General features: G+C 36.2%; 1 protein-coding gene across 9 annotated transcripts in view; it reads left to right on the top strand.

Moving 5' to 3' along the window:
- CCDC148 (coiled-coil domain containing 148) overlaps positions 1–14,110 on the top strand; it is a 371,756-nt gene that overhangs the window by 64,797 nt on the left and 292,849 nt on the right. For 6 of the 9 annotated variants that reach the window (XM_056793901.1, XM_056793902.1, XM_056793903.1 and 3 more), the window contains one exon: positions 4,282–4,329. The exons of 2 other annotated variants lie outside the window; for them this stretch is intronic. The gene's annotated coding sequence lies outside the window, so the exon portion shown is untranslated. Of the gene's footprint in view, positions 1–4,281; positions 4,330–8,826; positions 8,973–14,110 lie in introns of those variants that run through there. One more of the 9 variants, XM_056793905.1, reaches the window with a different exon arrangement.

Here is a 14,110-nt window from a genome sequence, read left to right as displayed (position 1 = left end):
CCTTACCTATCCTTTCTCACTCTCTTCATGTAGTCAGTGTCTCTTATCATCTTATTATGCATTTTCCTGATGAAATCATTTACTTTTGCTTTTCTTTGAAGTTCCTCATTAGTTATACTTTTGCTACCTGCTTTAACCCACCATCAGTCCTCTCCATAAAATTCAGTTAAAATCTTCAATATTTCAATTACTTAAGAATTCTTGAATCCCAATGTCTCAAAGTTATACAGAATCAGATAAATATTGTTATTAAAGAGAGAGACTTTTATCTCTGGGAGAAGCTAGACACAATTTTTTAAAAGTTTTGAAATTTCTTGTGGGTGATGCAGCCTACTTTTCTCTTTCTGCTTAATTCTAGACCCAAATTGTTTATTTGTACCATCTGCTCCAGATATACTTACAAACTCTATAGGTAGTTCATATAATTGCATGTCATAATTTGTGCAATATTCTCCTTCCTTTTGACCTTTCCTGTGTAATTGGTTAGGCCAAACTTTTTTGAGTGATTATAGATCTCTTCTAAGAGGGTTTTCAATGTTCTAGAGCATATTTCAATGCAATGTTCCAACATACAGTCATCTGCAAATAGGACCTCACCAATTCACAAGGAGTTTCTCTTCAACTTAGACTCTATGCTGATCTCCTTTCTGTTTTATGCTGGACCTGATGTTTCTGGCCCGCTGATCATAGTTAGGACAATGCAATATAAATTGTTTACTAAGGTACTAGAAGGTCATGTAGTGAAGGAACTCATACTCAAGAGTTGTCCTTTTATGGTACAGTCTCCAGATTGACCTACTAAAACTTGAAATCCCAGTTTGTATTGGGAATGTGTTATCTACAACTAATTTCAAAGGCAATACCCATTACAGTGGTTCTACACATCCAATCCTAGTTCAGTATCCTCAAAGTAGGGTAATTTCAAGTCCTAAGAAATTCTATCAAAAGAAATAGAATCATAATTCTGATTCAGCTAGTCAGTAGGAGCTGCCACCATTGTTAAGGCTGCTATTTTTAACCCAGATGGAAGAATAATGCATGCACTTTGTTCCCTATATCATGGTCCTTTCTGTTGGCATGAATAATTGAGTAAACTGTCTAAACAGTCCTTTAGCATATTGTCATTTTTGATATATATCATCTGTCACTAGATGTTACTAACCAGAAATCTTCTTATGTTGAAATTTGATCTTGATATATTGTCACAATTTCTTAGAAAGATAGCATTTGTATATATACAATTATCTTCCTTTTTACTTGTACTCACTCTTTAATCTTCACATCCTTTGCCTATGTCACTTTTGCTATTTTCATCTATTCTTGAAATGAATCATGGATATGCCTGTGTCATCACTCTCAGTCCACTTGCTGATTCCATCAGTTGCTTCAAAAAAAATCATTCTGAAATGGCATTTTGAGAAGAGAAAGCTCTGATCCATAAATTTAATGACAAGAAAGTAAATATGAGTTAGCAAAGGATAGTAGCATATCCAGTAATCCAAATAGCAGTTTGTGACATCATGAGAAACTACATGAAAGGACAAATTAAAAGAAGCTGAGTTTCAAAATTAAGACATTAACTATACATGTAATTATTTCAAATGGATATATATATATATATATATATATATATATACTTTATTAGATTTTTCAAGTAGGACATGTGTAGCTAATAAGTTTTTTTTTCCCAACCTTTCTTAAATTCATTTTTCCTTTACTATGTGGATCTCGTCTTTGCTATAGCGATGAAACAACTCAAATGTCTACAGTTACTGAGATTTAGTGTTTGACAAGTAGATTTCTTGGTATAACTTTGATCTTTCTGTGATCTTAGCCCTCAATCTAGACACAGGGGTTGCCTTCTTTTGTATCCTCCTTTTCCATGTGTACTAGTGATTTGACTGCAGCCATCACTTATTATTGCTTTTTATCTAGGTAATGTGACTTATGAATGTTTTCCTTAGATATCCTAAATTTATTAACATGTTTTAGTCTCCAATTTCCCCCTGTTTCATTCTTACTTTTGCTAGATGAAAAAACTGAGGCAAGTACATTTTTGTCTGCATAATTCTCATTTTCAAGAGAGATTAACTGTCTCCTTTTTTGTCATAAAATGGTAAATGTTTATAAAATCTGACTATATATGAAACATTACTTTATAGGTAAATTCAGCAGGAAGATAGTTATGTAAATTGTATAGATTTCCTTTGGAAATGATGCAGTACTTCTAATTTTACTAATTACTCTACAGCCAATATTTACAAACATTTTAAGAGTTATGTAGGCTTTCTATATTTTATTTTATTTGCTTTGGTAGAATGTTAGCTGAAAGTTTCATTTTGAGTTGTAAATTTTTTAAGGATAATTCTTTTGCCTTAAATATTTTCATTACCCTTTTCTTATCTTCACAGAATTTTTAAACTATCAAGCAGACTTAAGAAAATTAATATTCTCTCTTTAAAAAAAGACTATTAGGGTAATGCATTTATAGCAATTGTTCTCTGGGTCGCTATTCCAGTCATGCCAGCTATATTTTCTCTTCAGGGTCCTAGGGGGACTTTTCTAGTGTGTTTTTCTAGGACTATTCACTCAAGCTCCAAAAGTTGTGTTTCTTCCACTTTTTGCCACCAGTAACTAGCACCCTAGCTCCATTTAAGTAAACATCAACTGGCTTTTAAAAAGAGATATTGACTTTGAATATATTGCAAAAACAAAAGTATAAACATTTCTCCAACATCTCAGAGGCTTACTTTCTTCTGTATGATCTCAGTATCTGAGGAGAAGGGTCTCAGAATAATTTCAACTTAACATTGGTCCTACCAAATTCTATGTAACAAGATTGTTCCACTCTGAGCTCAATTCTCCTAGAGCTAAGCAGGCTATCCCTGCCCCTAAGGATTCAAGGGGAAACTCTGAGGTTTAGGGTATCTTTTCTCCAATATTTTTGGCTTTAGCCTCTACAAGTTGTATCCCCTTCACTTTTAGCCAGTGAATAACTAGCATTCCAGTTCCATTTATCTACATAAATTTAATGATCTTTTAATGAAGAAATATTTACTTTGAAGATGTTTGAGACAGCCTAGTGGCACAGTGGGCAGAGTATTGTACCTGGAACTGGGAAGATCTGAATTCAAAATCAACTACAAACACTTGGTAGTTATGTGACCTCGGGCAAATAATGGAACCTCTTTGTGCCTCAGTTTTTGCATTTTTATGAGGATAAAATGAGGATAATAATAGCACCTACCTTCCAGAGTTGTTGTGAAGATCAAATGAGATAATATTTATAAAGCACTTTGAAAACATTAAAGCACCTTGAGGGTACATTCTTCATAATATCAGCTCAGTCTCTGGGGAGGATGGGCTCAGACTTAGCACAGTTCCTATATAGTTTTGGCCTCATCAAGTTCATTGCCTCATCAGCCATTGCTAGGGTGGGCCCCAAAGCTCTCAGTTGAGTATCACTCCTTACTTTTGGGGAATGGATGCTGGGAGCTGGATGCAAAACCCACCATAGGTTGAGACACCTGTTACCATAGATTATTGGAAGCTTATTCAGACCTTTTAAGATTTACAAGGTTGGAGCCTCCAAGCTGAGTCTCTTTTACTTAGGATGAAAGAACAAAAATGCTGAAGCAGCAAAAAAACAAAAAACAAAAACAAAACCAAAAAAACCTTCCTATTTTAACAGAACCACTCATCAGCCTGAAAAAGGAAAAGGCCCAAGACCTCCATTCATATACTACTATCTATCGCTGGATGCCATCAGCCACCAAGCCAAATGAAGACTAGAGATCCCTTGAGAGAACAGCCAAAGAGACTGGCTGAAACTAATATAAAACTTTTTGAAGGTCTTTGCATTTCTGGTTCTGCAACTGAGTCCAATCAAATAGACAGATGTCCTCCATGAATTAGTAGACCTGAACCAGGAACAGAATGTCTGAACACGCTCCACAGTCCCTAGAGATAAGGTGCTTCCATTATAGTTTGCCATGACTCTCCTGGAAGGAGGCTATCTAGTCTCTCCCATGAAGAGAAACACCATAAAAGGTTCTCTGTATATATTCCAGTTCCTCATTCCATATAATTATCTACAATGTAGGAAGATTGTCTTTTATTAGACTAAAAAAATATAAAAATCTGAAAATTAATAATAAAAAAGGTTTTAAAAAATACAACATTAATATAGTCTAGTCAAACATATAGAGTATTTCTAGTCTTGAACTATTCTAACTGCAGGAACTTAGTTTCCTCCTAATACTTGTTTTATCTACCTCACAGGGATGTTGTGAGAAAATCACTTTGCAAACTGTAAAGCACCACATAAATGTGAGTTATTTTTAAGTTACCTTAACTGATTGCTAACCTGTCCCTCAATTCCCCTTTTCCACTTCTGTGGAAGATGTATAAAGTACATAAAATACATAGAATTTTAGTGTATGAAATAAATATATTCTTCCCAGTTAAAGCTGAAAAGGGAATTTTGCCACAGCAAAATGCATTATCTGGATTAGATTTAGACCTGGACATTTATAATGTCACATGATTTTTCATATGGCAAGGGGTCTAATTTAATAGTTCATCCATAAGATATTTCTGTTTGCAGATTAGTATTGTGTGATTTCCAAAGCCAGTCAGTTTATACTATTTTTGTCTTTCTCTTCCATTGTGGGTCCAGCTCATTGTCCATCTTTAATCTATTCCATATATATATATATATATATATATATATATATGAATATATATATATATATACTGATGGACCAGCAGCTTACATAGTTGGGTAATAGGGCATTCCTTAAAAAAATTAATTTGATTAGAATTTTTTCCAGATTACATATCAAAACAATTTTTATCAATTTTTTTGACATTTGGTGATCCATGCTCTCTGCCTCTCTTCTATGTAACCCTCCCCCTTCCTCAAGATGGCAGGCACTATGATATAGGTTGTACTTGTATTATACTGCTTATTGTGAAATAAGAGACTCATTATACTAGAGAAGAATTCATGGAGGAAATACAATGAAGAATAGTATGCTTCAATCTACATTCAGTCTCCATCAGTTCCTTCTATGGTGGTGAATAGCCTTTTTTCTCATGAGTCCACTAGAGCTGTCCTGGATCCTTAAATTGTTAATAATTGTTGAGTCATTCCAGTTGATCATTGTACACTATTGCTGTACCACATACAAGATGCTTCTTGTTCTGCTCATTCATTTTGCATCTCTTCATATGTCTTCCCAGTTTTTTTTTTTTTGGTGGGGGGATGCGGGGAGGGTTGGAAAAAATCTTCATAATTTCTTATGACACAAGAGTATTGCATTACAATCATATACCACAACTTGTTCAGTCATTCCCTAATCAATGGACATCCTATCAATTTCAAGTTCTTTGCTATCAAAAAAAGGGCTGCTATAAATATTTTTGTACAAGTAGGTGCTTTCCTCCTATTGTCAATGTCTTTGGGATACAGACCTAATCATGGTATTTCTGGGTCAAAGGGTATGCATAGTTTTAAGACCCTTTCAGCTTGGTTTCAAATTGCTCTAACATCTACCAACATGGCATTAGTGTCTCAATTTTCCCACATTCCCTGCAATATTTATCATTTTTATTTTTTGTCATATTATCCAGCATTCTTTATCCATTTCCACCCCCTACATGAAGAGTTAGGCTAGACTCTTGTAAGCAATTCTGGATCTCATTTAAGAAGCTCTGCAATGTTGATGCAAGCAGCACAAGCGTTTCCCTGACACATCAATATTCTTCTGGTGAGAGGTAGTATTACATAATGGGAAGAGAACTTGCTTTGGAGTCAGCAAGACCTGGGTTCAAGACTTCCCTCTGTTGCAGGATACAAAATAAACCCACATAAATCATCAGCTTTTCTATATATCTCCAACACAGCTCAGCAGCAAGAACTAGAAAGAGAAATCCCATTCAAAATCACCTTAGACAAAATAAAATACCTAGGAATCTATCTCCCAAGACAAACACAGGAACTATATGAACACAACTACAAAACACTCGCCACACAACTAAAACTAGACCTGAACAAATGGAAAAACATTAACTGCTCATGGATAGGACGAGCCAATATAATAAAAATGACCATCCTACCCAAACTTATTTATCTATTTAGTTTCCATACCCATTGAACTACCAAAATACTTCTTCACTGATTTAGAAAAAACCATAACAAAGTTCATTTGGAAGAACAAAAGATCAAGGATATCCAGGGAAATAATGAAAAAAAACACATACGATGGGGGCCTTGCAGTCCCTGACCTAAAACTATATTACAAAGCAGCAGTCATCAAAACAATTTGGTACTGGCTAAGAAACAGAAAGGAAGATCAGTGGAATAGACTGGGGGAAAGCGACCTCAGCAAGACAATATACGATAAACCCAAAGATCCCAGCTTTTGGGACAAAAATCCACTATTCGATAAAAACTGCTGGGAAAATTGGAAGACAGTGTGGGAGAGACTAGGAATAGATCAACACCTCACACCCTACACCAAGATAAATTCAAAATGGGTGAGTGACTTAAACATAAAGAAGGAAACCATAAGTAAATTGGGTAAACACAGAATAGTATACATGTCAGACCTTTGGGAGGGGAAAGGCTTTAAAACCAAGCAAGATATAGAAAGAATCACAAAATGTAAAATAAATAATTTTGACTACATCAAACTAAAAAGCTTTTGTACAAACAAAACCAATATAACTAAAATCAGAAGGGAAACAACAAATTGGGAAAAAATCTTCATAGAAACCTCTGACAAAGGTTTAATTACTCATATTTATAATGAGCTAAATCAATTGTATAAAAAATCAAGCCATTCTCCAATTGATAAATGGGCAAGGGAAATGGATAGGCAGTTCTCAGATAAAGAAATCAAAACTATTAACAAGCACATGAAGAAGTGCTCTACATCTCTTATAATCAGAGAGATGCAAATCAAAACAACTCTGAGGTATCACCTCACACCTAGCAGATTGGCTAACATTACAGCAAAGGAAAGTAATGAATGCTGGAGGGGATGTGGCAAAGTAGGGACATTAATTCATTGCTGGTGGAGTTGTGAATTGATCCAACCATTCTGGAGGGCAATTTGGAACTATGCCCAAAGGGCGACAAAAGAATATCTACCCTTTGACCCAGCCATAGCACTGCTGGGTCTGTACCCCAAAGAGATAATGGACAAAAAGACTTGTACAAAAATATTCATAGCTGCGCTCTTTGTGGTGGCCCAAAACTGGAAAACGAGGGGATGCCCATCAATTGGGGAATGGCTGAACAAACTGTGGTATATGTTGGTGATGGAATACTATTGTGCTAAAAGGAATAATAAAGTGGAGAAGTTCCATGGAGACTGAAACAACCTCCAGGAAGTGATGCAGAGCGAGAGGAGCAGAACCAGGAGAACATTGTACACAGAGACTAATACACTGTGGTATAATCGAACGTAATGGACTTCTCCATTAGTGGCGGTGTAATGTCCCTGAACAACTTGCAGGGATCCAGGAGAAAAAAACACCATTCATAAGCAAAGGATAAACTATGGGAGTGGAAACACCGAGAAAAAGCAACTGCCTGAATACAGAGGTTGAGGGGACATGACAGAGGATAGACTCTAAATGAACACTCTAATGCAAATACTATCAACAAAGCAATGGGTTCAAATAAAGAAAACATCTAATGCCCAGTGGACTTACGCGTCGGCTATGGGGGGTGGGGGGGAGGAAAAGAAAATGATCTATGTCTTTAACGAATAATGCTTGGAAATGATCAAATAAAATATATTTAAAAAAAAATAATAAATTAATGTTAAAATGTTTTATTTAAAAAAAAAAAAGACTTCCCTCTGACACCTACTGGCTATGCTGCCATAATTAAGAAATTCACCTCTTAATGCCTTAAACAACTGCCTGAGACTTTAAGTGGAAGAGCAAGTATTAACCTATATTTATAATGGGAGTTTCCTAATGTGGGTCAAAGAAATTACAGATCTGGATTTGCCCCCCCCCCTTCAAAATTCTTCTGGTAATGTTTGGCTATAAGTGAGGGAACATGATAGTCTCTGAGGAATTAAAAATCAGAGGCAACTCAAAGAGTGATTAAAAGGTAGTGTAATGGAGGAATGGTTTGTGGGGTAAAGGAAACAGGATCTAAGAGAGAGACAGCTGATGTTTAGGGTTGTCTCGGAGAGAGGAGAGGGGGTTTGAATTTCCCCCCTTCTGCCTTCCCTCCTTAACTATGGCTGCTCTCCCATATTTGCTCTTGTCCACCCCTCTTATCCCCCCTCCACCACTAGAGACTTAACTATTTCTTCTTAAGAAGATGTCTCTCCCCCTTGAAGCTGTTCACTTACACTTGATTCAAAGCTTGGGGAAAAGATAACTACTTTAATATCAATTAACTCAATCAGGGTAATATAAAGGAATAACTAACAGGGAAAGAATGGGAAAGTAAAGTGGGGAAAAGGGGGTCCCTTTCTCTAGCTCAATCCCTTTTTCCTCCCTCCTCGAGTTTGGAGGGAAGTCAGGCTTTGGCAGCCTGAGTCCCCTAAGAGATAGTCAGGTTGACTGACCCTGGGTTTGGCCCATTGGCCACAGTTCAGACTCAGGGCACCAGGAGCTGAGGTAAAGTCTGACAGAGATTCAAAATGCCTTTCTTAGGTCTCTCCTCAATAGTCTTTTCAATTGAAAATGTTGGGGGCAAGGGTTTCCAGTCACAAGCAGGAAAAAGGTGGGTAACCCTCAGGAGAATATCTTATTCACCTCCTCTCTCTTCAGCTTCTCCAGACTGAGAGACCAACTGCTCTTCAGAGGGAACTTTCTTCTCAAAATTCCAGCCTTCTGGAGTCCCTTCCCTGTCGAGGTGATCAGATCCACACACTCTTCAGTCTGGTACTTTTCCCCTAGTGCCAGCCTCTGTCACAGTAGCACAGTGGATAGAGTACCAGGTATGGAGCTAGGACAACCTGGGTTCAAATCTGATATCAGACACTTCCTAGGTTTGTGACTATAGACAAGTTACTTAACCCCATTTGCCTAGCTCTTGCCCTCTGTGTTGATTCTAAGTTGATTCTAAGACAGAAAACAAGGGCTTTTTAAAAAAGGCCAATAAAGATATACATGGTATATGGTGAGTATCCTGAAACACATTAGCAATGAAAGATTACAAAGAAGAAGGAACATGAAGGATTTCTTCAGATTTATGTGACCAGAGAAAGATGTAGGACTGTCTTATAAGACAGAGGATAATCTGTAATTCCACTACTAGCCATTCAATGTCAAAAAATTTAGAAGAAGGTCTCCAACATGCGGGATAGGTTTTGTCCTGGTAGAGTATTTATAAGAGGAAATGAACAAGATCATATAGTTTAGGATGAAAAAACCTGGCTGGCTGTCTTATGGTCTGTACCATAGATGGGACTTCCCCCTTCTATGAGATCACAGAGCCATCCAAGTTTCAAAATATTATTTATTATCAAAGCCTCTTTAAAAGGTCTCAGTAATAAAATTTAAAATATCTAGTCTGACCTTCTATTTAGAACCACCAATTCCTTATTATTATAAACTATATTTTCTTAAGGTGACAATGTTTTAAAGCATAAACTTACCCAATTAAATAACTTAGTTTTTCTAAGTTAATGTATTGTGAGTTTTAATTTTTATCCAACTGACTCTTTCTCAGTTTGTTAAAAGAGATTCAATGTGTTCATCTTCAGAAAAGATGGAAGAATATGAAGCTAAGAACTGTATAAAGAGTATCTAACTGTATAAATAGTCCTCTGCTATTTTTGCTCATTTCTCAAGAAGTGCCCTAGAGTGATTGTGTGAGATCAAATATTTTTAAATGTTTTAGACTCTGAAGCTGCTCTGTAATCATTAACTTTACATTAAAATCTTTCCTTAGCCCTCTGGCACTTTAAAAACATCAAGCATTACATATCAAAATGCTTTTCCTATACCCTAAGTGACTAAGAAAACACATCTATAGAAAATATGAATATTTCAAAATAATTGAATTTATCTAAAATGGTCAACATAATAAAATTCACAAATGATCTTGAAATGTTATATAGTATGAACATGGAATAATATCTAAAACAGAGTTCTAAAATATTTAATATTTTAAAATTTCATTCAAGTTGTAGTACTTTATTTAGGTTTAGGAACTACAGACCAAAGTGATTTTACTAAATTTCTTGATAGGGAATATAAAATTAAATTGCCATGAGAAATTAGACTAGTGGTATAAGGAGAGACCTGAAGTCTATTTTAGTCTGTGCCCTTAATTAATAATAATGATAATAAGAATATCTAACACGTACAAAGTACTTTTATGTGCCAGGCACTATTCAAAGTATAATTTTTATCTCATTTGATTTTTACAACTCCAGGAGATAGGTGCTATTATTGTTCCCATTTTAGAGATAAAGAAACTAAAAACAAACATAGCTTAAGTGACTTGCCTAGGGGGCACACAGTTAATAAGTTTCTGAAATCCAATTTGAACTCAGTTCTTCCCAACTCCAGGCCATATATTTCATCCACTGCATCACTTAGTTTTTATGTAAGTCTTGAGTGAATCACTTAACTTATTTTAGTCTCAGTTGGATAATATATATAAAGAATTTTACAAACCTTAGAGCACTATACTCTTGTCATCATCATAATAATAATAATTGCTATTAGTTTTTTCATTTGCAAAACAAGGATCATAAAACTCTATGACCTAGAAAGGACTATTGGAGGCCCTTTTGATTCTAAGTTAAAAAAATTTACAAACTTTAAAAAATTATAGATAAGGTTGAGTGATAGCAATACTAAAGCAAAATTAATTTTTAATTAAATTTTAATTGTTAACTAAAAGTTCACTTTTGTTGCAAACTTTAAATCCATCAGCATCATTGAGAATCAAATAGTTATTACTACTATGTTTTGTGGATATAGAATTGAAGTACAAAGGTCGAGAAAATTTCCCAAGGTCATCTTATCAGTCAGAGCAGACATATGTTTTCCATTTATGAAGGCAACTTTCTTTTTTGGCATATTTTAGATGCTACTCCTAATTGTTACACAAATGTAAATGCTGAAGAAAATGTGTGAGGGCAGTAAGCAAATGCTTTTCACTTAGTGGATACAGCTACTCCTTTTGCTCTGTTCTGTTTGCATGGTATTACTATCTGTGTACTGAATATTCTGGAGCAGAGATATCAAACACCCAACGACAATGTACCCTGCAACACTCCCAAGTATGTCCAGAATCAGAGAAATATTTGAAAACAGTTAAGAAATGAAATAAAAATACATTAAAACCTAGATAACATTACATTTAAAAACTAAGTTAATAGGCAGTATGCAGGGTTCCTTAAGGTGCCCCCTTTTCTACTGGAGATTTATTCAGATACCCTAGAAGACTAGAAGGGGAACAAAAGCCAATATGGCTGTCCAGACTTGTTCAAAGGGAATAACCAAAGTCTTGTTCTGTTCTCTCAAGTTCAGTTCCCCATTTTTACTATGTCTGTTACTATGAATTAAGAAAGATGAAAGGGGCAGCTAGGTAGCAGAGTGGAGAGAGTGTTTGCCTAGCTATTGCCCCAGTTCTGTCTTAGAATTGATACTAAGACAGAAGTTAAGAATTACTTGACAATGGATTATTATCTCCAATACATATGATAGGATATAGTCAATCAATCTCAACAGAGGATGCTCTCTTTACATGTAAGCAATGAATCCAAGAGTCCTTCTCTCCAATCTTTATAGATGTTGGAGTAGTTAACAATATTTGGAATGACTCTTCCCAGGAAGGCTGAGTTGCTCCAGTATGCTGGAAATTCTTAATATACACCTTGTCTCCTGGGTTCAGGTCATGAAGTGAAAAGTCTAGTGGTCCGGCTTATACTTCAACTCCAGATTCATGGAGTTCACACAGTTTGTGCTGTAATTCCTGTATGTAGGAAGCAATAGTAGTATCTCCCCCTAATAGTGATATAAATGCAGAGGGAAAAGGTTTAGCTTGTATAGGTAGATGTCCAAAAAGCATCTCAAATGGTGAGATGTGTAGGTCTCCTCTGGGCCTGCTTCTAAGATAAAATAGGGTCAGAGGGAGAATTTCAGGCCATTTTAAATGGGTCTCAGTGCATAATTTGCCAATCATAGTTTTAAGTTCTTTGTTCATTCTCTCAACCTGACCTGAGCTCTGGGGATGATATGGAACATGGAATTTGGGAGTTATCCCCAAGCAAAAATATAATATATCAAAAAGATATCTGATTTAGGACAGAATCAGTAAAATGACTTCCTCTATCTGAATCAATACATACTGGCAGGCCAAAGCAAGGAATAATTTCTTTTAAAAGCACCTTAGCAACAAAAGCTGCTGTGACTCGGGTCACAGGAAATGCTTCCAGCCATCTGGTCAGTTGATCTACTATGACTAGACAAAATTTATAATGTCCAGCCTTTGGCATTGTTATGAAATCTATCTGTAGATGCTCAAAATATCTCATTTCCAAGAAAGGCATGTTGGTTATATGCTTGCCAGGTAGAGCAGACTGTATACACTTTAATGGCTATAGTAGTTATACCAGGGGCTATCCATACTCTCTTAACAGAGTCCACAATGCCCTGGGTGCCAAAGTGACCATTTTTATGAATAGATTGGCAAATTTGGTGATAGAAACTTCTAGGGAGCAAGGGTTTTCCTTCAGATGACACCCATACTCCATTAATCTACTTTGCTTTGAATTTTTGCTTCCATTTTTCACTTCCTTTTCATTATAGGAAAGTGATTAATTTAAGTCATCAGTGGTTGTTAAAGTTAAAATTAATTCAGGCCCTCCTATGGCTGCTAGTTTTGCAGTGGCATCTGCTCAGTCATTTCCTCTAGAGACAGGGTCAGAGCCACCTGCATGGGCAGAGCAATGAACTACAGCTAGGGCTTCAGGCAGCTGGAGAGCAGAAAGAACTTCATTAATAATTTCTGCATTAGCTATAGATTTTCCAGCTGAGGTTAAAAATCCTGTCTGGAGCCATAGAATCCCAGCTGAGTGACAAATGCCAAAAGCATATCTAGAATTCTTATAAATTGTTGCCTTTTTATCCTTGGCAATTATACAGGCATGTTTCAGAGCTATGAATTCTGTCCCTTGAGCACTAATATCAGAGGGCAGTGAAGCTGACCACTCAGTGGAAAATTCTGTGACTACAGCAGCTCCAGTATAGCGTATGCCATCCCTCATAAAAGGAACCATCAGTAAATAAGACCAGATCTGGATTGTCTAAGGGAGTGTCCAAGAGATTATCTCGAGGCTTTTTTGCCATGGACACTAGTGTTTCACAACTGTGTAATGGTTCTCCTTAAGTTGGTAAATCTGGAAGTAAGGTGGCAAGGTTAAGGGTTGTACAGCATTTCAAGGTAATGTTTTCACTATTTAACAAAGTTATTTCATACCTTGTAATTCGCAGATCCAAGAATCTATGCCTTAGCAACAATGCTTCTACCTCATGTGGGAACATAATTGTTAATGGGCAACCTAATACTAGATCAACAATTTTTGTCACTAGTAAGGCTGTAGCAGATAATCCTTTAAGGCATGGTGGTGCTCCTAATGTTACTGGATCCAGTTGGGCAGAATAATAAGCAATTGGGCACTGAGAATGCCCCAAAGTCTGAGTTAAAACACCTGAAGCTGCCCCTCTTCACTCACGTACATACAAAGTAAATGGCTTGTTGTAATCTTGGATGCCTAGTGCAGGGGCAGACAGGATAGCCTGTTTTAGATCTGATAGAGCTGACAAGTGTTCTGGCTCTAATTTGAGGGTTTCAGGGCCCAAATCCCTTGTTAGTGCTATAAGGGGTTTAGTAATTTCCCTATAGCAAGGAATCCATTGTCTACAAAACCCTGTTGCTCCTAAAATTGCTCTCAACTGTTTCTTAGTGGTAGGAGTGCTTAAATTTTGAATATTTTCAATTTGTTTGGGAGAAATAGAGCGGGCACCCGCAGTCAGAACGAATCCCAAATATTCTACTTTAGGGAGACACCATTTATTCTTCGAAATCATATGTCCTCTTTTGTGCCATTCCCAAAGA

This window comes from Monodelphis domestica, chromosome 4 (assembly GCF_027887165.1).
Source record: "Monodelphis domestica isolate mMonDom1 chromosome 4, mMonDom1.pri, whole genome shotgun sequence".
In the NCBI taxonomy this organism is placed as follows: Eukaryota; Metazoa; Chordata; class Mammalia; order Didelphimorphia; family Didelphidae; genus Monodelphis; species Monodelphis domestica.
This window is presented reverse-complemented; position numbering and strand designations above follow the sequence as displayed.